This window comes from Notamacropus eugenii, chromosome 4 (genome assembly GCF_028372415.1).
Source record: "Notamacropus eugenii isolate mMacEug1 chromosome 4, mMacEug1.pri_v2, whole genome shotgun sequence".
NCBI lineage: Eukaryota > Metazoa > Chordata > Mammalia > Diprotodontia > Macropodidae > Notamacropus > Notamacropus eugenii.
In genome coordinates, this window is record NC_092875.1 from 318,239,289 (window position 1) to 318,264,697 (window position 25,409).

A 25,409-nucleotide genomic window follows, 5' to 3' on the forward strand; every position below is an offset into this window, starting at 1 on the left:
TGAAACTAGGAAGGCCCTTTGACAGGTCACAGGATCTTGATGGAAACTAAAAGAAAATTATTCCAGTTATTCTATTTTAAAGGGACTAATTTGAGAGGGGATGGCTGCCTGAACCATCAAGTCAAATCTTGTAACAATTCACCTATTGGTCCTTTGAGACCACCAAAGACAAACACATTGACAAACTTCATTGAATGCCCTACAGGTACCCTAGTGATGAGATATAAAAAGAGAGCAAGGCCTCCAGCGCATTTGGTGGAGGTCATATGATGAAATTTTCATGGGACATGGTTGAATCATGCAGGCTGGGCAGGCATGGATGGGTTTCCATCTGCACTGCTAGAGGGAGCTCCTTTATTAGCAAAATAAGGGATGAGTCATAGGATCCCGGAATTATAGATATAAATCTGAAAGGGACCTCATAGATCATCTAGTCCAACTACCTAGTTTCACACAGGAACAAACTGGGGGTGGTACAGGGAAGTTGTGACTTGGTCTCTGAAACCAGATCCTCACTCAAAATATTTGGGGCATTATGTACACGAACTGGAATCAAGTTATTAGGAAAGAGACTTCTGTGATTGGCATAAGGAAAGGAAAGAAGAAAGCTGATGTGAAAAAATCAGAGGTAAGTAGTAGCGTCAGCATCTTTCATTCAGCCTCAGTCATTAGAAATGTTTGCTTTGAAAAGCAAGATGTTGATGGAAAAATTTGTCTGCCTAAAAAACGTCAGAAAAATAGGAGATGTATCTGTTAGTTACAAATACACAATGCAAGATATGGATTGAAGGCAGATCAGACTATTACAATTTTGGCTGCAAAAGCTGGAGTTACTGCATTTCCTCCCATTCACCTCATCTGCAAAAACGAGAACTCGGGGTACTTGTGAAGATGTAAAGGTTATATTTTAAAAAATTCTCAGGGACCGGAGAGGTTGGTCAAAGAAGTAGTGTTCAAAGCAATTTTACCCGAGGCGGAAGAAGGATTATTAACAATCGATCTTGGGAATCCCCCTTCTCCCACCCACCCCCTTTTTTTTAAGAAGTCCTGTTTTGTTTTGTTTTTTAATTCTCTCTCTTGGGGGGTGGAGCAAAGATGTCAGAGTAGAAAGACACACATACACTAGCTTTTCCCCCACAGTCCATAAGATGATTAAATTACCCAAAATATGTCTTAAAGAGACCCTTTTAATCATCCCAAGTTAGTGAAGCACTTGAGGAAGAGAACGTGTCACCATCAGGGAGACATGAGAACATCCAAGAGAAGCTGCACAATTATGTAAACTATTCAAATATCTTTCTCAAATTAAGAAACTGCCATAATCCTATCTACATAAACTCAAAACCTCAGAAGCCCAAAATATTCTTACGTTTCCTTTATGTGAATAGCCTATCAAAGCTAGAAGCCAAAGGGCCTTAATTTCCTTTTCTGACACTGAAAAACATGTTTTATAGAAGAAATCCTATTCATAATTTTTCTGTAAGATGTGAATTAGTGAGGATGTGTTTTGTTGTTTAAATCTGTCAAATTTTTCTGCCATTTTTGTTACTGGATTTTTCCAAGTCTTTATTTTTGAAAGCTTTTGTCAGGAGAAATAATCCACTACATAGTGGGGGTTTGAGAGTTAATTGGAGATTTCTCTGCCTATACTCTCATTGTGCTACTATGGATAATTCTCTATTCTGTATATTGGTGCCGTGAGGGAGGGGAAAAGTATTTTTGATATTTGACATTTTGGTTTTTGTCTTTTTTAACAATCAAGGATACACATTTTTCACAGAAAAAATGAAACTTTGTAAGAAAGTAATATTGCTGGGAAACGAGATGGCAGAGTAAAGGCAGAAATTTCCCTGAGCTTTCCCCCAAACTGCTCCAAACACCTTTAAATAATTCCTCCAAACAAATTACAGAGGTGCAGAACTCCCTAAAAGACAGGGTGAAAACATTTTCTAGCCCAAGACAACTTAAAAGGTCAGTAAGAAAAGTTTGTCTCATCTTGTAGAATGTAGTCTAGTGCAGGCTGGGCCCTAGCAAACCAGGAGCTGGCCTTGGAAGTGACTGAATCAACAGCAGCACCTGCTTTTGGAGCTCACAGGCCTCACATATAAGGGGTAAAACAATGATCATTAAGACATTAGAGGGGTCCCTTCTTATGCCACCAGGGAAGGATTCTGTTGCTTTGCCCGTACTCAGATCCAGGTCACGTTCCTGGGTGGAAGCCCCAGGAGGAGGAAGAGCAGCAGGAACATGCCACAGTGGAGTGTGGACCCTCATCACAGTTCCAGGGAATGAGAGTACTTGTGGTCACTCACAGACCAGGACAGTAGTGAACACACCTTCTCCTTAGGTCATACCACCTTGGAAGAACTGAAAACTTACAGGTCCCTAGAAGTATCTCGGAGAACTTGCAGAGAACCCCTGAAGCTTGAGACAGTGAGACAGTGCTCCCCCCTCCACCCTGAGCCCCACTTTTGCAAAGAGTTAAAAGTCAAGAAATAAGCTAAAAAATGAGCAAACAACAGAAAAGAATTCTGACATTGGCACAACACAGATTTAAGGAGAATAAGACTTAAATTTGTAGTCTCACTGCCTGTCCTTTATCTGACAGATTGACTTACTGTTTCATTTAACAGCCAAAACCCAATTCCCTCTGGTCATGAGATGGGGCTTATGAGCTGCTGCCCAACAAAGCATCCCTAACCCCCCAAAAATCAGACAATAGTAAAACACAGGCCTTAGGAAGGATCAGTGTCTTGTAAACGAAAAAAGGTATCCTGAGAAATAAGACCAGACCTCATGACAGTGATGATGTCCTTAAAGATGACAAGGAATTGATGATGACAAGGAGATTGGGCCTGTGATTACGCTGGCACACAGAATGAAGGCCCGAGTGAGGAAAATCCTTCTGTCCATGTGTAGCAGCAACTTCTCTGAAACTTGTAGTCCTAGAGATTTGACTAGAACGTAAGAAAGGTAAAGAATGTGCCCAGAATAACACAGCTACAGTGTGTTATGAGATACAAAGCCTGGCCGTCTATAGCATGTCATGCTGCTTCCTGGAGATGAGGATAACCTAACAAATGGAAAAGAATTGAACTGTTTTTGTTTTTTAAAGGGGGTTGGTGGCACATGATTGTGTTGAATGAAATCTGACCTCATAGTTTGTTGGGATGATGGAGATACTCAAAGACAAAGATTCCATTTCCTGACAGAAAGAGCTATGAATTTACCTTTGTGCATCTCCTACAGAAAGAAGCACCTACTGGAAAGGCTCTGGCTCCAAAGTCACCTGGACCCAAATTACTCAGATTCTTTAAAATCAACCAAAATCCAGATTTCTCCCTACCCCTGACCACCTGGACAGCACCGCCCCTCTCTGCTGACTTAGCCTCAGTCTGAGGCCTCAAAGCAGGGCCTGTATCTCCCAAACCTTTGGAAAAAATAGTGAAACATTTTGAGAGCAAGGAAAACTTGACTTGACTCAGAATTGAAAGGTGCTGGAGAAAAATTAGTAGCAGTTACTTTTTGGTCACATGGTTTGGACTGTGCAAAATGATCAAGCCTTTCTTTCATTTACTTGATGGGAAGTACTCAAATATGATCCTCATAGAAGTGGATATAGATAACTGTCAGGGTGTTGCTACAGAGTGCGAAGTGAAATGCATGCCAACATTTTGGTTGTATAAAAATGGGGAAAAAAGAAGTGAATGAATTTTCTGGAACTGATAAGAAAAAGCTCAAATCAACCATTAATGGAGTAAGAGTGGATCCTGGGAACAGTGTGAACTGTCAGGTGTATAAATTATATGGCTTGTGATTTTTCTATTTAAAAAAAACAAAACAAGATCAAGTGTAAGAGGGGCATGTATCCAAATAACATTTGAATGTAATGACAATAAAATGTAAATCCTACTCTTTCGATAAAAAAAAAAAAAAAGAATTATGAAATCTGTCAGAATGTAAATACGTAGTAAGAAACAGTAAAGAATTGAAATCAGTCTTCTCTGGATATAGCATCAGGGCAAAGGAGGAGAAGAATTGAATAAAAATAAATCAGCTACCAGTACAATTTACCATTCTCAGTCCAAGATATTCTGATAATCTCTTCAAAGTATGACCTGAGGTGACTGATCTGCTTCTGTCTTCAAACATGGAAAGTTGAATAGAAACCATCAAGCTAAAGCTGATGATAAGAAAGGTGACAAAATTTAGAAACAATTTTTGGGGTTACTCTGGGTACCAACCCAATGAAAAGGTAAATACAAAGCCTCAAAATGGCACATCCATTGCCAGTATCAGGAATAACATCCTTCATGACAACGGTTAAATATTTATGTTCTGTGATTAGAGTTGGCCAGAATTATGGGACTAATCTAGATTTCTACATTATGTTTACCTGGTCAACTTTCTAGAATCAATTTGGTGCTTTTAAGAGATGCAGCTAGTCTTCAGGCTTAAGTAAAAATAGAAAAAAAAAGGGGTCCTGAAGCTTTAATCTATGCCTAGAGAAAAAAAAAAAAAAACAACAGTAAAGACTAAGAATTCAGACTAGATGCTATGTCAAGGGGTACACTGACCATCATTCCTTGAAATCAACAGAAAAAATTGCCTAAAGAAATAAATAGGGGTATGATAGAATTCAGGGCCTGAACTTCAATAAAGTTCCCAGAATGTTCTCAGGCACTAAACAGATATCAAGTATTCATCCAACCAGAAAAAAAAAAAAAAAAGACATTCAGAGGAATTCATAGGTACCTAAAAAAATGTTAATGGAAAATATCTTTCAAGGTTTTTAGTGGCTTCAGTGGAGAACAAACAGAGAGAAAAGGGATGAAGTATTTTTTAGAGGTTGAAGGGTTAACAGAATATAAAAATCTTCCCTGTACATTTACAGGCCTAAGTGACTACATAGGCTCCCCCTTTCTCCTTGGAACAGGGGCCATGTTCCTAGTTCTAAAGGTCAGAGCATACATGGCTGGTTCCTCTTCCTTGAAGCATTGGTCACCCTTCTAGGAATATACAGAATCAATCCTGTGTCCCTTAAAGCACAGATATTTTGCTTTATCACAGATGTCTTTCTCCTTTGAACTCTGGGCCCAGTTCACAGCTGTACACATCCTGTGTTGAGTCACATAGAGCCCTGGTTCTGAGTCACATGGGTAGTAGTACCTTCTGGATCTGAGAAACTGTATATGATCTGGGAAATTGGTATTTTGCCTTGGGCTTGCTTGCTCATGGGAAGGATGCTTTTCCTAAGACCTTTTTCTTGAAAAAAATTTCTTGAGTTGGGACTCTGGGTAGCTGTCATGAACCGGCCCCCCAGCTGACCAAAGTGCAGATGTTGGCGCTCTGCCTGGTCACGTGTGTAAATATTTCTATTACTCTGTTAAGCTTCATCTTTCTATATCTCTTTAATACTGCTTCATATTGTTCTTGTGTGTAGAATGTTATGTTGATACTAATATTAATTTGGTTTGAAGAATGCTTATTATGCTATGTGATTTGATCCTTAAATACACACACATGTATATATGTATGTACGTATGTATACAGCAGCCACTCATACCTCATTAATGATACATAGGTGCCTCATTGGTGGAAGGACGTTCTGATGGGCTGTAATGGAAACCTATGTTTACATTTATACTCATATACCAAAGAGGTGGATTAGTGATCCGAGTTCACACTGAACCCATTCAAGCAACCTATGTGGCAAAGAACACTTTCCCCTTAATTAATGTAAGCTAGACAGTATCAGCTCTACTATCAGGAGAAAAAAAAGATAAAAAATATAGAAAGGGTAAGAAAGTCAAGGAGGGACTCAGTCATGGTTTGAAATGCTGAAATCTCCAAAGTTATCTTGGTCAAAGCTTTGGCAAAACATTGGAGTGTTGGTGAATCACAGAAAAAAAAGGGGGGAAACTCACTACAGACACAAAAGGAATTAAGTATTGCATATTTCCTCCTTTCCTACCTTTGGTTGACAGGTTAAAAAGGAGAAAAATGGAAGCTACCAACCTTCGTGCATTAAGACATGAACTCTTGTCTTCGATTTTCTTGGGGTCAGTGCAAAGCTTAGAATTATATTATAGAAGAGAGAAAATAGTCATTGGCCTGCTTCAGAGACACCTTCCAATTAGAAAAAGGCCCTAGAAGAAAAAGATGGGAATTTCACCAGCCAATGAACCAGAAAGCATTCAGGGATCCAGATAGTCAGTCCTTGACATAAGGAATATTTATCTTAGCAAGGGATGTTGGTGGTGAAGTTTTCATAGGTTTTTATTTTTGAGCCATCACTTGCATCAACAAATTCAGAGAACTGATGACAACCACTTGGAGAATTAAAGAGGAATCCTACCACTAGAGGGATAAAGATAGGAAAGAAGATAGCCTAGAACTTCTGGCTGGTTTGAAATGATTGTAGATCCTATTTGCTACTGACTCATGTCTTACTTCCTATATACATGCCCATGTCTCCTCCATCGTGGAAAAAAAAAAAAAAAAACAAAAAGCAAAAAACTTACAATCTTATCTCTTTTTTTCTACAGCTCTTCTGCCTCTTCCCTCTACAACTGGTACCTTCACTTTCTCTCCTCTCACTCTTCTTTAGCTCTTTGAATTTGGCTTCCATTCTTACTCCACTGAAGCTACTCAGTGGACTTGTCAATTTTCACTCTCCTTGACCTCTCTGCATCCATCCTTTAACACTGTTGAACACTCTTCTCTCCTCTTTGATACTCTGTTCTCTCTAGGTTTTCATGACAGTACCCTCTCCTAATTCTCATTCCGACTGCTTCTGTCTCATTTTCTGAATCCTCATCCAGATCTAACCCCATAGTTGTCCTCAGAGTTCAGTCCTGGACCTGCTTCTTTCTCTATAGTATTTCACTTGGTGATTTCATCAGCTCCTGTGGATTTAACTACCATCTCAATGCTGATGATTCTCAAAGCTACCTATCCCACTGCCAACTCTTTGCTGATCACCCAATCTTTTATCTCTAACTGCATTTCAGACTCTCAAAACTGGGAGTCCAGAAGACATCTAAACTCATTATGTTCAAAATGGAACTTCTCTTTCCTCCTAAACTCTCCCCCCCTCTTCCCAACTTCCTTATAATCATAGAGGGCAACACCATTCTCCTAGTCCCTCAGATTCATAACAAGTCATCTTTGACTATTTTTCTCACTGCCTACCCCCCAATATAAAATTTATTACCAAGGCTTATCGACTTTGCCTTTGCAATATTGCTTGAACATGCCCTCATCTTGTCTCTGACCCTGCCACCAATCTAGCGCAGGCCCTTGACTTCCCTTCCTGGACTATTGTAATCTCCTGTCAAATCTACCTGCCTCAAGTCTCTCTCTCCATTCTCCATTCAGTCAATTAATTGATATTTCCTAAATTACAGGTCCAATCATGTCATTCTTCCTATTCAAACTCCAGTGACTCCCAATTGCTTCCAGGATCAAATACAAAATGTTTTCTCTGGCATTCAAAGCCCCTCTTAACCCAGCACCCTATACTTTTCCAGTCTTCTTACATCTTACTTCCCCCATCAAGTAGCACTGGCCTCCTGCTCATTCCATGAGCAAAACACTCAAAACACTCAACACTTTCTTTGGCTATCTTCCATTCCCAGAATGCTCCTCCTCATTCCCTCCTCAATTCTGCCTACTAATTTCCCTGGTTTCTTTCAAGCCCCAACTAAAATCTCATGTTTTACAGGAAGCCTTTCCCAAACTTTCTTAATTCTCAGTCCCTTATGATAACTATTTCCTGTTTTTCCTATATATAATTTACCTTGTATATAATTCTATGTTATTTCCTACATTACACTGTGAGATTCTTGAGGACAGTGATTATCTTTTGTTCTTTCTTTTTTGTCCTAGTATTTAGTACAGTGTCTGGCACATCACAAGCAGTCAGTAATTTATTGACTGATAATATGTAATGACTGCTTCACATTTATATTCCCACACCTTCTTCTCTTTGTGGAAATAGACAATCCATTGTAGGAACTTACTGAATACGCATCACCATCTTTTCACCTTCAGTGATAAAATGCTCCTTGTACAGTCTTCAAGAGTAAATCAACTGATGAAAGTTATTCTAAGAGATATGAACCCAATTCTTCACTTTCCACAAGGCTAAATGGATGTGCCCTTTATGTCAATCTGAGAAGATATTAAAATTCTAAAGTTTACTACAGCCTTGCAACCACAGTTGCAATTGCTGGAATCTTTTGTAACAACATAAGTTCAGTGTTCCAAATGAGGAACCAATAAGATGGTGTCTTAAAGGAATCATTTCCTTTACTAGGTTTTATATATGGGAAGTGAACTCTGTGACCAATTCCAGGGGTGTTGTGTAGGGAGTCACTCGAGTAGTGAGCACCACTGGTTCTTCAGTCTTTCCCACTGTTCCAGTCATCTTTCAGCATTACTTTTAATTTGTAAACTTGGATGTTCACATTCATCTGAGACTGTTAAGAGACTATTTTATGCCCCCTATATCTAGGGCCTTAGACACCAGACAATTGCTGATTTGGGTCATATACTATAATTTGCAGTAACCACTGAATATAGAATTACTCAACTTAAAGGAGTGAGAGAGTTTTTATCTGATTGGATGTAAACAGTCCCAGTTTTTGTTCAAATTTGCATGAAGATATCTATAGGAATAGCCCAAATACTCTACTTTCCCTCTTCTAATGTAGTCTTTCCTCTGGAGATACAGAGTGTCCCACAATTATCTCCATTTGAAAATCTAAAAAAAACAAACAAACAAAAAAAAAATGTCCTTCCCATTCTCTCCCTTCTTGAGTAATTTTTTTAAAAAAATGAAGTCCTCAATACATACATGAATAAGTCTGGCAACAACATAACAACTAAAATCAAATTCTCAGATATATGCGGGATAAATTGGAGATAATCTCAAAGGGAATTAATTCCTACCCTAATTCACTTCATGAAATGGACTGAAGTACTTGTTCCATATACCTATGTGGGGAATGTAGAAAGTATTTTTAGAGCTAACTCTTTCTCTAGATGATGGACCTCAGTAAAATGTAACAACAATGTGGAGCAGAACTCACAAGTGGTGAGCTCAGGTATAAAAACCTAGTGACTGGTGTAGATGGAAAATAGTTCTTCTGGCAGTCACAAATAATTCTTGTCCGTGTTATATCATGTTTGCTCCTGATCTTCTAACACCTTTGCTCTCCAGTCAGGTTCGATTCTGATCCCTCACTGCCCCAACTTTGACCTTTAAGCCCTGTTCTTACTGAAGGTTTCCTGATATCCTTGTTGAACTCTGAGAATAGCCCAGCAGATTTGGAAGAATTTTACCAACCTCATGAGCAGAGATTTGTGATGTTGCTCCACAGAAAACCTTTGGGAAAGTTGTGGATGAACCCACTCCCAACAACTTCATTGTTAACATGTCTTCTATCTGACCAGACATTTGGAATCTTCCATTTTTTTTCTTTTGAGAAGCAGTGCAAAATATTTACATAAAATTTAGAGCTACAACATTTCCATAAGCAAGTATTCAAAATTTACACCTCTATTCAATATTGTATTGGAAATCCTAGCAACAGCAATAAGAGAAGAAAAAGAAATAGAAGGAATGAGAATAGGGAATGAGGTAACAAAATTCTCTCTTTTTGCAGATAATATGATCATGTACTTGAAAAATCCTAAAGACTCAACTAAAAAGTTAATTGAAATAATTATTAATTTCAGCAAAGTAGGATATACAAAGTAAACCCACATAAATCATTAGCATTCCTATATATCACCAATAGGACCCTGCAGATGGTACAACCTGTTCCCCTCACAGAACTCTGGTCCTGTGCATATAGATGCTGGATTTGTTTCCATAGATGTATTCCGTGTGTGTGTGTGCATGTGTGTGTGTGTGTGTGTGCGTGCACACGCACGTGCATAAACAGTTCTCTCTGTGGTGACAGGAAATTGTGGGGATCCCCATCAATTGGGGAATGGTTAAAAAATTGTGGTATATGTTCATGACCAAATATTACTCTGATATAAGAACTGATGAGCTCAATTTTAGGAAAGTATGGATTGAACTGCAATGAAATAATAAAGAGTGACATGAACAGAATCAAGAAAACACTGTATACAGTAAACATCAGTATTATTTCAAGAATTTTGAGGAACCAAGATATTATGTCATAAATACCCAAGTTAACTCCAAAGATCCTATGAAGGAAGATTCTGTTTGCAACGCAACACACACACACACACACACACACACACACACACACACACACACACACACACACACACACACCCCTAATGATTGCCATCTCAAAGTTTGAAGAGGGAAGGAAGAAAGTTAAATAACTGTTGTATATTTGAAAGGAATAGCAAGTTGTACATAATTAATCTTCAATTTCAGGTGTAATCCTGTATCCCACTTCTTAAGTTCAGAATATTTTTTTTAAACAACAAAAAAGAAAAATATGGAAAGCTGTGCATGAACTAATGCTAGGTGAAATGAGAAGAACCAGGAGAAAATAAACTTATATAACAACATTTTAAAGACAAACAGCTTTGAAAGTCTGATTAACATAATGCAACTAATTACTGTACTTAATGACTCATGAAACTATCTCTAAACACCTCAACAAAGAGCAGTAATATGATCTAGAATGTGACTTTTTTTCCTGCTAATATGAGAATTTGTCTTGAGTATTCATAATTATAATAGCTTATTTCCCCTTGCTTTCTCAATGTCTATGAGAGGAAAGTGAGAATGATAGGATGCAGAAGCGAAAATGAAATTGAATAAAAAAAAAAAAGGGACTTAATTGACCTAAGGAGAGTTGTATCCAACCGCCTACTTCTATCTAAGAAGCACTATACTATATATAGAAGACCTTTCCAAAGAGGACCTTCAAACAGTGCTATATTCTAGATGATTATCTTTTTTAGTTTAATGGCTAAGTTCCTTTTGCTGCTTTAAAAAAAAAAAAAAAAAAAGACTTTCACTGTTGCACATTTTCCTTTGAATAAGTTTGTAGAGTCAACCAAAATCTATTACAAGATAGATTCAGAATTGAATATAATTATAGGAGTACCAGATGTCCAGAAGTCTAGAGTTTTGTGGGTAAAAGAAGAATTTGGATAGTATTTGTAAAGTAAAGAGCTATTCAAATGCCATTATTATTCATGGACAAGATGACTACCACTGAAAGTATATGCTAGTACTTCACTCATTTAATTTTTAAAAATCAAACAGTGTTTGAACAGTGGTGAACCAAAATGAAATTTAAAATGCCTAATCAGAAGTCTGATATGATTTATGTTTTATGTTCTATTCATGTTTAAATAACAAACCCCTGGCAAGAGTAAAATTATAGCTCTAAATACTAAATCCTATTTTATTTATCCTGTCAAAGTATATGAATCTTTTGAGTCTTATTGCATTTCTTTTGGTTGTAGGGAAGAAAAATTTGTCTAATATATAAAAGGAAGACAAAATTAAAGATAAAACTCAGATATCACAATAACCCTTTAAGTCTGATGCTATTATTCTCATTTTACAAATTAGAAACTTGAAAACACAGTGAGTTTAAGAGATTTGCCCAGGGTCACACATCTAGTGCCTAAGGGCAGGATTTGAATTTAGTTCTTCCTGAACCCAGGTCCAACATACTCTTATCTACTGTGCCACTAGGCAACCAGGCTCCTTGTTATAGAAAAAAAAAAAGCCTATTTTCATTGATCTAAACCTAAGAAACTAAGTTCACGGTTAGTTCAAAATTTATTTCTTCATGAAAAGAATATCATAAGATAGGAAGAGTTAGAAGGTGGTTTTTCCATTGATAGAAATGATCCCAAAATCCCAAAAATTGGTTGGGAACCCAAGACCAAAGATGCCTTGACCTGTTTCAATAAATATGAGAGTAAGGGAGAAGGAAGATATTATAAAGTAGAATCTGTCATGAAGGACACATGAAAGACATTAAAAGTTACATTTTGTGAATTATATGCAAGAGATACATCAAAAGCATGGATGAACACAAAGATTTTTCAAAAACCAGTTTCTAGCCTAAGAGTTACTACCTAGCAACTGAGGGAGGCAGACAACATCTTTCTTCTAGCTAGACTTGGAAATCCCATCCCTGGCAAGGAAAAGGTCACACTTGGTTCACCTAGCAAAACTCTATTCTCTATCTTGACAAATTAGACTGTGTTTTCATAGCCACACCACACTACTGTGAATGGAGAGAATGATTACACCCGAGACTCTGCAGACTTATCCCTGCCACTTTGTTAAAAGGAAATCAAACAACTGGCAAAATCCAGAAGAGTTTCAGAAAGAAGAGGGTAGATACGTGGGCTACCTCTAATTCTTTTTTTTTTCATGAGTAGAAAAAAAAGAAAGAATTGATATGGACTTTTAAGAGAATTCGGGACTCAATGAGTGGGTATCAGGATTTAACAGCTACCCAGTTCATAAGTCAAATATTTTGCCAAGAGCATTACCCAAGTCTTGTATGAATTATAGATGAAAAACTTAAGAGAAAAACCTCATTATAGCCTATGAAGAATTCATCATTAAATATTTCCTTCATTGCTCAAGTTATCTAGGAGATGAAGGCTTTAAGATTTGACTTACAAAAAGAGATGCAATGATACAAAAAAGCTCAGTGCTCCATAGGAAAAAAGTAGTCCTACTTCTCTTCCAGAGAGATCACTGAAGGATGTATCCTAGCCAAATCCACAAGAATTCCATATTTCAAATTCACCACTCAAATACTGGAGTATCTCCATATCCACTGCTATCTGGAAAAGTATTATTTTAATAAGGAGATTGAATAGAAGGATTCAGTATTCCATAACTAAATATACAGAAAAAACAATTTTAAAGAATGAAAAATAGGAAGATTATTGCAAAAAGATGTTTCTGAGGCTTAATGGGGCTAAAGCATACAAGAATAACAATTGGGGCAACATATTTTAAATTTTATAAGCCCAGAGTGAAAGAGATTCACTTCCCCCCGCCCCCATTAAAGAGGCAGTGATAAGATATAGGACAAACAAGCCATGAAATGCTGGCTATCATACATGAGCAATACTTTACTGCCATAAAGCACAGCAGGAACAGATATGTAGGCACACCAATCATCACTTAGAAACTTCAAGAAGCTTATGCCCTCCACAGAAGTAGGAGGGCCCTCAAAAGGGTGCCAGCCAGGATTATTTCAAACTTCTAGTGAATCTGGCCGGAGTTTTGAAAGTATGCCCCCAACTGAAGGAGGTTCTGAATATGAATTTGACACAATCACAAAGATACAGAGAGCATTGTAGGGTTTCTGTCTGACTTCTGCATGACATTAAATTTATGCATTCTATCAGTGATGGAAAGGAGTATTGGGATAGATCCTAGGGGATGAAGTTTGGGATCTAATCTACCGTCAAGACTCATAGACTTAAGCCAAAGTTTCAAGAGGCTTCTGCCAAACCCCAGCAAAAGCAGTCAGGTAGAAGAAGCTAATAAGGACATTTAGAAAGCTGTTAATGCCAGTTCTCATTTACAACATGACTAAGCGGCATATAAATGCAAGCTAAGAAAAGGTTTTGTGAACTTTGACGGTTTTGCAATTAGCCTAACACCTGATAAGGAATCCTGCCTTCCTTTTAAGACAAAAAGGTCATAAGAGGAAGAACTGTGAGTACTTTGGATAGGTATAATGGATCAAAACTCCTGCCTGATCAACAGGCAAGAAGCCAAGTTACCCTTATCATCTAGGCGTCAAAATGAAGGCTTATTTGGACAAGTGATATTAATGTATTTGAATACTTAGTGTTTCTATAGTTGCATTTCTCACCAGTCCAAGGACTTTATGCCTAGCAATAATATATGAGTGGACCTCAGTGAGACAAACTACTTTGCCACATAATTACTCATGAGTGGACCCCCAGTAAAACAAACTCTTTCCCCATTACAAGAACAAACTGACCTCTGAAAAATTCTCTTTAAAAGCAGGACTATCTTATAAGCACAGAATTATCATGTATTTATTCCTACAGTTATCATATACAATCCAGAGGTCAAGCTATAAACATCAACTCTCAAAGCTATCTTGCTACAGATATAACAGAGATCAAAAACACAAGCGTTTCAAACCCTTTCCCCAGGTAGTGAATGATACCAATGACCAAGATTGCATGTTATCACCTAATTAGCATCTGCCACATAATCCACTACTTTTCCTATATAAGCTTTAGCATCATTCCTGTTAGGTTGCAAGTTCCTGAAGGAGCTCTGCCTGTCATATTGGTATTACTATAAATCTTCACCACACCTTGACTTACAGAATATTTGAGTCTGTGAGAATTCATTCCAGATGACCCTTTCCTATACTTCAGTCTCTGAGGGGTCTCTGAACCCCTTAAACCTCAACTTTATCTCCTCAAAATTAGTTTTACAAGTAGCAGTAAAAAGGGGTAGAAGGACATTCAGAAATATAGTTTCTAAAAGAAGAAGTATCATTATCGAACTCCCCTAATCCCTCACGGGGGGTACCTTGGGTTTCGGTAGTAACTAGTACAATTTCTATTCAGAGAATGTGACACATTTAAAGCCTTAGATGAAGAGGATGGAAGTAACTATGTTTAACCTGTGATGTTAAGTAGGGGCAATATAATTAGGCACCTTCTAAACCTGTTTTTTTTACCTTTTTCAAAAGGGAATTAGAGCCAAGATTAACCCAAGAAGAAAGTTTTCACAGTTTTAGTGGATTTAGAATGGGGAACACCTGGGCCCTAATCTCACCACTCATGCTTACTAGTCATGTGATCATGGCCCAGTCAATTAGCCCCCAAGTCTCATTACCCTTCTCTGTAAAAGGTGGATGAACACCACTAATAGTTAAATATCTAGTCTCCTGGGATTAGTGTGAGAACCAACTGAGGAGGAATTATGGAGTTGGAAAGATCATCAACTCAAGCCTAGACATGATCTCCACTCTAGATAACAAATCCTACAGAAGAAACACAAAACACTTAATATCAATTACCACAAAAGTTACTTCCCTCATAAGCCATGCTTACGTAGCACTTTTTTACGGTATGTTTTCCTCTATTACATAAGATGGTGTTAATTATTCCTATTTTATACATAAGAAAAAAACAGACTAGAGAGATGAAACTGTCTAACTGGTAGCAAGATCAGGACCTGAATGTCTTTAAAAATTTCTAGTTCTAATACCTTCATTTTATACAAGAAAAATAGTAGGACTTCGGGACTGTGACCAAAGTATTTTAGAGTGTATATTATGTATAGAGTGATGTGATAACAGAAGAAAGATTTAGTACCCTAGTTCTGATTCCAAGCCAGAATCTTTTCACTATACACACAATATCTCCTAAAGAAGACCATTTGTCAAAAAAAAAAGCAGGAAAAGAGACCATAAACAAGAAAAAAGAGTCAGAAACCCCTAGCCAGCTCTTTAAGTACTTATATTACAGGAAAAACATACTTTCCTACCTAAAAGAAAAGAATGATTTATTTTCCCTTAACTCTTCAACAAGAGAACAAAGATCCAAACCTCCCCCCAAAGAAACGTAAACATCTGAAACAAAAGACCAATACAGTACAATAATTATCAATATTAACTAATATCAGATCTCCTTGCATCCTAGTAACCTACTACTCCCACTGTTCATCTAATCAGCACATTTTGAGTCCCAGATGTCTCATGTAGTGATCTAGTCCCTGGATATTTTCTCTTATACATTATGGAATAGGCTTCATTCTCGGGACATCTTTAAAGGGGACTCTTTTCCTGGTCCCATTGCAATACATGACAAAACAGGAATGTTTTTAAAGTTTGGTATATTGATTGATTTAAAAAAGCAACTCAATATTCCCTATGTGAGAGGGTAAGGAATAGGATATTTATTAAGGAACTTCTGGAACTGATATAGAGAAAAAGTTAGACTAGAGATACATATATCTCAGGATATGTATATTAGAAATGCAAGATAGGAGAGAGGGAGAAAAAAAGGCACCCACTGGATCTATAAAACCACATTTAGCTCTTCCCCAGTGCTCCACTGGACAAGACAGGTTCACAAGGACACGGAACAGATCCCTCTCTAGTTTTCAGATTCTTGAAGAGAATCAAATCCAGCAACAAAGAACTTTAAGTGGTTCAAGGAACACAGCTTGCTCTTAAGACTACTAGGTTACCATTCTAAAAATGTTATACTGGTAATAATTATAACCATCCCATAAAGGTCAATTCAGTCTCTTTCTTGAGTAATCCAATTTTGTGCTTCAGTATTCATCTGACACAAATACTTGTATACTCGTCTGATTTTTTTTTAAAAACCTAGGGCATTCAGAATATCCCCCAAAATTTCCAGTGTATTATTCAGACAATTTGATTCTAACTCAGTTTTGACAGTACTCAACCATGGGGAGATCTCTGATAAGGTTTCCAAAATGGAGGATTGTGGTCTATATGATTATAGTCCACATCTACAAACTTTCCATGGAAAATGTGATGGGAAATTGTAACCACTTCTGACCAGGGAAACAGCCACCCAGAGAGACAGTTCTCACTCTCCCAGCTTGTAGCATGTGTGGTCTCAGTGGCAGCCACAGAATGGCCCCTCTTCATAGTTTCAGGCCACACTAGCAAGCAACTATGTACATGTTATACCGATTCTACTCTGCTTTTATCTTTTGAAAACTAGGAGACTTCTCAAAAGGGTAAATGCTATCAGAAGTAGAACTTTGTTCAATTAGCTATGTTTAAAATGCCTACTTTCAAGTCCTGTTTCCTTGGGACATCAAAATGCATTACCTTTAGCATTTGTCAGTTTGTAATGAAAGTAATTCTTTTACCCTTTGTTACTCAGAGAACAAGTATCAAATGCATCATCTCAAAGACCAGAAATATGTTCGGAGGAAGCGGAAGCAGGAAAGATGAGCCTTACACAAAAGGTGATGAATAGAGCATGGTGGGAGTAAGGAGATTACATTAGACCAATGAGGAAACAGGAGTGATGAGAATCATCAAAGAATTATATAAAAGAAAGAAGGGAGGGGAGTGAAATCTAAGGATGATAGATATATGACCAGAATGCCCTACAGGTAACCTAGTGATGAGATAAAGAGTGAACAAAGACTCCAAAGCACATTGGGTGGAGGCCATACGGTGAAATTTTCATGGGACATGACTGAATCATGTAGGATGGGCAGGCATGGATGGGCTTCCACCTGCATTGCTAGAGGGAGCTCCTTTATTAGTGAGATAAGGGATTAGTCATAGCATCCCTGAATAATAGACTTAAATCGGAAAGGGACTTCAGACCATTTTTAGTTCAACTGCCTAGTTTTACACAGGACTAAACTGGGGGAACAAGTAGGTTGTGACTTGCTCCAGGTCATATTACTAGTAAGCAATAAGGAAGGAATTTGAACCCAGATTCTCATTCATGTCTATATATGTATATATATATAACACATATATATACACACACACATACACACATATATATATATACATACATACATACGTTAGACATGAACTGGAATAAAGTTGTTACAAAGAGACTTCTGCAATTGGCATGAGGAAAGTAATAACTAAAAGAAAGAGGAAGAGAACTCATGTGAAAAAATCAGGAGGTAAGAAGCAGCAGCAGCATCTTTCATTCATCTTCAGGCATGAGAAATGTTTGCTTCAAAAAACAAGATGTTAATGGAAAATTTATGTGCCTAAAAAACACTTTTCAATAGGATCAACCAATGGGAGCCTGGAGATGATGAGAAAAATAAGATATACCTCTGTCAACTATAAATACATGCCTCAAGATGCATATTGAAAGCAGACCAGACTGCTACAATTTGAGCTACAAATGCTAGAGTTACTGCATTTCCTTTCACTCACTTCATCTGCATAAACCAGAACTCTTGGTAAAGGTTATATTAAAAAATTGTCAGGGAAAGGAGGTTGCTTAAAGAAGTAGTCTTCAAAGCAACTTTACCCAAGGAGGAGGAGGAGGAAGGGAAGAAGGAAAGAAAGAAGATGAGAAAAATGATTAACAACCAATGATTTTGGAAGATCCAGAGATTCCCCCTTTAAAAAAAAAAAAAACTCTTATTTAAAAAAAAGGTTCAGTCTCTTGAAGTACGTTGCTAACTATGAGACTGGACTAATTTCTTGTTCATGACTATCATGTGGAATAGGCATTGTGTTCTGCTTGGGTGGGGCATAATTTTTTTTTTTTTAATACATTGCCCGTGGATGGTGGTGGGGTATGTATAGAGATCGTCCTCTCTGCCCTTGGGAGACATGATGTCACTCTCAGCCCCTCATTGTGAGTATCATTGTCAACCAGAGTAGATTGCCAATCTTCTTCCAAAAGAGCATGTAAGTCTTGAGCCTGCAACCATGATTATGTTTGGTCTAAGAGAGATGGCCACATGAGTATCCTTTTATTAATAAATGTGCTGATCTTATTAATAAAATGATTAAATGACCCAGAGACTATGTCTCTCAAACCCTTTTAATCATCACAAATTATTGAAGCACTTGAGGAAGAGAATGTCTTACCATCAGGGAGACATGAGAACATCCAAGAGAAGCTGCACAATTATGTAAAGTATACAAATTTTTTTTCAAATTAAGAATCTGCCATAATCCTTACCTACATAAACTTAAAACCACAAAAGCACAAAATATTCTTATATTTCCTTCATGTGAACAGTCTATAAAGGCTAGAAGTCAAAGGGTCTTATTTTCCTTTTTGACATTGAAAAACATTTTTTATAAAAGAAATCCTCTCCATAACTTTTCTGTAAGATGTGAATTACTCATGATATGTATTATGCTTTTCAAAAATCTGTCCAATTTTCCTGCCTTTTTTGTTACTGGATTTTTCCTGATTTTTATTTATGAAAGCTTGTGTGAGGAGAAAAATCACTACATGTCTGGGGGTTATTTGGAGATTTTTCCATCCAGACTATCATTGTTTTATTGTAGATAATTGTTCTGTATATTGGTGCTGAGGGATAGAGCAAAATATTTTCAATCTTTTGGATTTATTTTTACTTTAATAATCCATTTTACATATTTTTAATAGAAAAAATGAAACTTTATAAGAAAGTAATATTGCTGGGAACCAAGATGACAGAAAAAGAAAGGATCAGTCATAATGAGGGGCTAAATAAGCTTATTTTATTCTAGTCTAGTCTTCTCAATGGGTTCCTAATAATGGGAGCACCAAATGCTACAGGATCCACTAATCACCCTTCTCACCAGGGTGGGCAAGAAGGGGGAACCCAACAACTCCTACTTCTTCTTGATGGTGTCTGTTGAGACAGGCACTGCATTCCCACTTGTGCACTCAATCCCCTCCAAACCTCAATGGGGGCCAGTTGAAACAGATACATGCTTTCCTCTATGCATTACCCAAATACCAAATCCCTCTGGGTTCCCCACTTACTGACCAGTGCCCATTTGATTTGGAGGACAACAGACAAAGAAGGCATATTTCCAGCAGTAGCTTTAACAAGTTAACTTTAGCAATATTGTCATTCAGTAAAAACTTAGTAAAAAAATCACATTATGTCACCCCCATATCTCACTGTGCAGTCACAGTAGAGATGTTTACAAGTCATGAACCTGGGAGATATTATCTAACACCTGGGAACTAGAGATTGTTAGGATCATGGATCCTGAGAACTAAATTGTAAGACTAACAAAAAAATCTACCTTACATACACTGACCACAGCCCAAACCAGGGCAAAGACTTTTCCCTAATATTACCTGAACAGTTACTCAGAGACATCTTCTACCACTGCAATCCTCAGCTGAAGAAGAATATATCTGAGGAGACAATGCTAGCTTAAAGGTCATTAGAAAGCTGGAAACTACAATGGGTCAGGTAAATTTGACTGTCCCAGGTTTGGAAGAGGCACTTCTATTGGACTTAATTCCTAAACAAAAGAGCCATACTATAACTAATGTTAGTATATCTTTTGAAAAGAGATATTTTGCTTTCCAATTGGAAAAAGTGGGCAAAATGGAATAATATCAAATAACATACAAGTACATGGCTCAGGAAGGCATAGGGGTGAGGGGACTCAGATCTGACTAAAGACTCAATACTATTAAAATTAGCTGGGCAGCTAGAGCACACTGGATAGAGTGCTGACACCGGAGTCCAGAAGATCTGAGTTCAATCTGCCCTCAGACACTTACTACCTAATTGACACTGGGCAAGGTCTTAATCGCATTTGACTCTGTAAAATGAACTGGAGAAGGAAATGGTAAACCACTCCAGTATCTTTATCAAGAAAATCCCAGATGGGGTCACTGAGAGACATAACTCAACAACAACAACTACTGTCAAAATTGAAAACCAGTCTGAAGTATGCCAATGTCATGAGGAAATTGGTGCTATAGAACAGAATGAGATGGATATATACATCTAAATACATGTACATGTAATTTTTCTTGACTGTATCTGAGGTGAGGCAGTTAGTAGTTTAATACTATATTAATATTAATTAATATATCAATAGTCTCATTTTAGCAAGGCATAAACTATTTTTACCCTTAATTCAAATAGTAGCTTGCCCCATATGGAATTTTTAAATTATTTCATTTTTCTTGTTTTCAATTTTATGTATTATTTACATGTGCATATATATGGGTTTTATACTCATGCTGCTGTTTACCACAAGGTATGGAAGAATTCAGATGGACAACTTTGAAATGAGCCAATTATGTGATTATAATACCTACATTTTATATATTTTAAAACATTAAATGAATAAAAGAAAACTATCTGCTTGGTCCTTGTCTGGTTTCCTTTGATCAACACTACATACCCAGAGGGAAATTCATGATAAAAGTAATGCAATAGATTCTAGATTTACAAATGCATCTTACAGGGTTTTTTTTTCTTCCAGTGTTTCCCAGAACTCTTCAAGGATTGCTACTCATGGAGATGCCCACTAGGCAGGAGCTCTCACCAATGCCTGGGATGCAATATTTGTGTTCTCATAGAATGGACACCCCTCTCCCTCAGTTTCAGAGCATTATGGCAGGAAACTAAACATTCGTAAATAAAGCAGACACTTACAAATCTTTGCCCACTGATCTCAGGTTAAGAGGCAAATCCATTTCACTTATTAAAGTATCATTTTGCTGAGACAAAGAAGAAAAGAAGTTCAAAACATCCATTGTTGCTCACTGGGATGGGGAGGGAATCACCTACCCAAAAATCTTGGGGCCGTTTTAAAGGAAACCAACTCATTATCACCAATCACATGTAGCTCCTACCCAGTCATTCCCTACCTCCTACTGGACCTCAGGCTCTGGCAAATATTCACTTTCTCTTGCATGGATGTTTCAACTCAGTGTCTGGAACATTACAGGTGTTTAGTAAACATGTCTTGACTGACAAGTCAACTACAACACTTCCTAGCTATTACCCTGTCATATCGATGGTCAGGAAGTCAATCTGAATCACAAATGACTTTCCTTCAGGCAAATGAATGTCATGGGTCTGCCTCCATGTCCCCCAACCACTGCAGAGTTTGGTGCACAAGTACTAGGACAGGTTTGACATTCCCATCTGGGGACATGCTGATCCCAACTTCAAAAACAGTCATTCTATCGTTGTCTGATGGTATTGTACTATGGCCCCAAATTGTGACATTATAGAAAGCCATGGCTCCAAATTCTGTGTGTATATTTGTATTTGCTCATCCCTGCCTCAGGCTGACTTGACCTCAGAGGCCAGGATAGGATTTAGCAGTGACAAGGGTTGTTTTGTTTTCATTAGAGGTGAGAGGAAGTTGTTACCAAAAAAAAAAAAAAAAAAGTATATGTAATAAGCTTGAATAGGATATACCAAAAATGAGGAGATATGATCTCCCCTTCTCAAATCAGGAATGTCCTAGAAAATTCAAAGACTTGGAAGGGAATTTCCCATGGTTAGAGAAAGACTTGGTAATGGTGACCTTTTGCCAATAGCTTCTGCTCAGAGAGATCCTCAACTAGTGACTCAATCCATCAGTCTACTGCTATTAAGAGATCCTCCAGTGTAATAGCTCTCATCATTTTCTAAGGTGCAGGAATTCTGTTCTCAGTGGTCAGTATCAACAGTTTCAAGGACACTGTAACAGTCAGTCATAAACTTCTGGAAATAAAGTAAATATTGCCAAAAGCTTCACCTAAAGATCTCTTCCACATAGGGAATCCTGTCTGCCCAGAGTCCTTCAGGGACTTATTTTTGGTAATTTGCTACAGACCTGATAGCACTTTCCGGAGAGAAGTAGCAGTCACCATAGTGTTTGGGGCTACAAGTGTGGCATTCACACAATCTCTTTTGGGGGGGAGGGGGGAGTACAAATTTTAGTTCATCCTGTTTAGGGGGCAATGTGCCTGGAGTTTCTAGGAAATCTATGGAGTTTCTAAAGAATGAAGGATGGTGTCATTGCACATTACCTTCTGGGATTGTTATGAACTCTGGTTGTATAGGTACAATGTGTAGAGAATACATACACTTATCAGAGCATCCAGATAGAATGGCAATTCAGGAAACATCAGTTCAGAGCTCGGCACTCAGGTAGCTGGGATCCCAGGATCTCTCTTGGAGTTCAACCTGTCCTCAAACAAGTGATCATAGATCCTGGGCACCTAAGAGATGGATTTTGCTATGATCTTTATTAGACTGCTGGTGTGACCCTGTTGTCACATGCAGAGACACTGCTGGGTCTTTACACAGTGCCAAACCAGGAGAGTAGTAAACACAATTTCTCCTTAGATCACACTTTGGGAGAACTGAAAACTTACAGGTCCCTAGAATTCTGAGAACATCTGCAGAAAAACCTTGAAACAAGGCACCTTCCACCCAGAAAACAGAACTGAAAGTCAAGAAATAGCTGAAAAATGAGCAAACAATAGAAAATAATTCTGACATTGGCACAACACAGATTTGAGGAGAGTAAGACTTAAATTCGCAGTCTCACTGCCTATGCTTTGTCTGAAAAATTAGTTTTCTTCCCATAGCCAGAGGATCACTCCAGTCTCCCCGTGCCCCCCCACCCCGCTCCCCCCCAAAAACAAACCATGCCATAGTAAAACACAGGCATGAGGAAGAAGAATCCATGCCTTTGAAATGAGAATGGTATCCTTCTGACAAATAGGACCAGACGTAGGGACAGTGATGATATCCTTAAAGATGACGAGGAATAAGAATGGGGTCTACAATTACATTGGCATAGAGAATGAAGGCCCGAGTGAGGAAAATCCTTCTGCACATGTCTAGCAGCAATTTCTCTGAAATTTGTAGTACTACAGAGTTGACTAAAATATTGGAAAGGTAAAAAAATATACTCAGAATAACACAGCCACAACGTGTTATAAGATGTGAAGACTGACCTTCTATCATGCCACGTTGCTTCCTGGAGATGAGGATAACCTAACAAATGGAAAGGAATTGAATTGTTTTTCTTTTTTAAAGATGGTGGGTGGCACAGTGTTTAATGACCGTGTTGAATGACATCTGACCTCAGAGCTTGTTGGGATTATGTAGACACTCAAAGATGAAGATTCTATGTCCTAAAAAGAAAGAACTATGAATTTACCTTCTCACATCTCCTGCAGAAAAAAAAGCACTGACTGGAAAGCTCCGGGTCCCAAGTCACTTGGATCCAAACTTCTTGGACTCTTTAAAATCAACCAAATCCTGATATCTCCCTACCCACGGCCACCCAGACAAGTGCCTCTCTGCTGCCTCAGCCTCAGCCCCAGTGCCTCCTGGGCCCCCAAGCCTTTGGAAAAATAGTGAAAGATTGAAAGCAAGGAAAACTTTGACTCAGAATTGAAAGATGCAGGAGAAAAATTAGTAGTAGTTACTTCTCTGTCACATAATATGGACTATGCAAAACGATCAAGCCTTTCATTCACTTGGTGAGAAGTGGCCCAGATGTGATCCTCATATAAGTAGATGCAGATGCTTATCAGGGTTTTGCTAGAGTGTGAAATGAAATGTATGCCAACATTTCGTTTCTATAAAAATGAAAAAAATTAAAAAAAGGTAGCTGAATTTTCTGGAGCCAAAAAGATAAAAAAAGTCAACAGGACATTTAAGCATTTTCAGTCCAAAACATTGTTATGATCTCTCCAAAGTAGGACCTGAGGTGACTGATCTGCTTTTGTGTTGAAACATGGAGGGTTGAATAGAAACCATCAAACTAAAGCAGGTGATAAGGTGACAAAATTTAGAATCAATTTTTGGGGTTATTCTGGGCACAAAACACATAGAAAAGGTAAATACAAAGCCTCAAAATGCCATCTTCATTGCAATATCAGGAATAGCATCCCTCATGACAATCCTTAACTGTTTACGTCCTGTGATTAGTGCTGGCCAGAAGCATGGGACTGATCTAGATTTCTACATTATGTTTACCTGGCCAACTTTCTAGAAATCAATTTGGTCCTTTTAAGAGACCCAGCTACAGTCTTCAACCTTAAGTAAAAGTAAAATAAAGGGCTACCTAAGCTTTAAATTGTGTCTAGGGAATAAAAAAGAAAAGGACAAGGAATTTAGACCAGATGCTGTGTCAAGGGGTGCACTGACTAGCACTCTTGAAGTCAGTAGAAAAAGTTACTTAGGGAAATAATAGAGGTATGATAGAGTTCAGGGCCTGAACTTCAGTGAAGTTCCCAGAATGTTCCCAGGCACTATACAGGTATCAAATATTCATCCTACCAGGAAAAAAAAAATAAAGACATTCAGAGTAATGCATAGGTATCTAAGAAACCGTTAATGGAAAATGTCTTTCAAGGTTTTAGTAGCTTCAGAAGAGAACAAACAGGGTGAAAACGGATCAAATATTTTGAGGGTTGAAAGGATAATGGAATATAAAGATCTTCCCTGTACATTTATAGGCCTACATATGTTCCCTTTTCTCCTTAAAACAGAGGACACGTTTCCTGGTCCAAAGGTAAGAGCATACATAACTGATTCCCCTTCACTGAAGTGTTGGCCACCCTTCTAGGTATATACGCAATCAAACCTGCGTCCTTTAGAACACAAATATTTTGCCTTATCATGGATGTCTTCCTCCTTTGAACTCTAGCTCAGTTCACAACTGTAACGCATCCTGTGCTGAGTCACACAGAGCCCTGACTCTGAGCCAATGAGGTGCTGTGTCGCAGAGGTTTGGGTGCCCTCTGGCTCTGAGAAACTGTGCATATTCTGAGAAACTGATATTTTCCCGTAGGGTTCACTCATGGAAAGGATGCTTTTCCTGAGACCTTTTTTTTTTTTTTTTTTTTTTTATTTCCAGGACTCTGGGTATGTCATCAAAGGGCCCCCAAGCTGACCCAAACCCAGATGTTGG

General features: G+C 37.9%; 1 long non-coding RNA gene across 2 annotated transcripts; it reads left to right on the forward strand.

The window, feature by feature from the left end:
- LOC140501439 (uncharacterized) lies at positions 1 to 25,409 on the forward strand. 2 transcript variants are annotated; one of them, XR_011966180.1, is made up of 2 exons: positions 1 to 628; positions 25,356 to 25,409. It is a non-coding gene; the product is annotated as an uncharacterized lncRNA (long non-coding RNA). The 2 variants fall into 2 exon arrangements; XR_011966179.1 differs by lacking the exon at positions 25,356 to 25,409 and adding an exon at positions 3,250 to 4,526.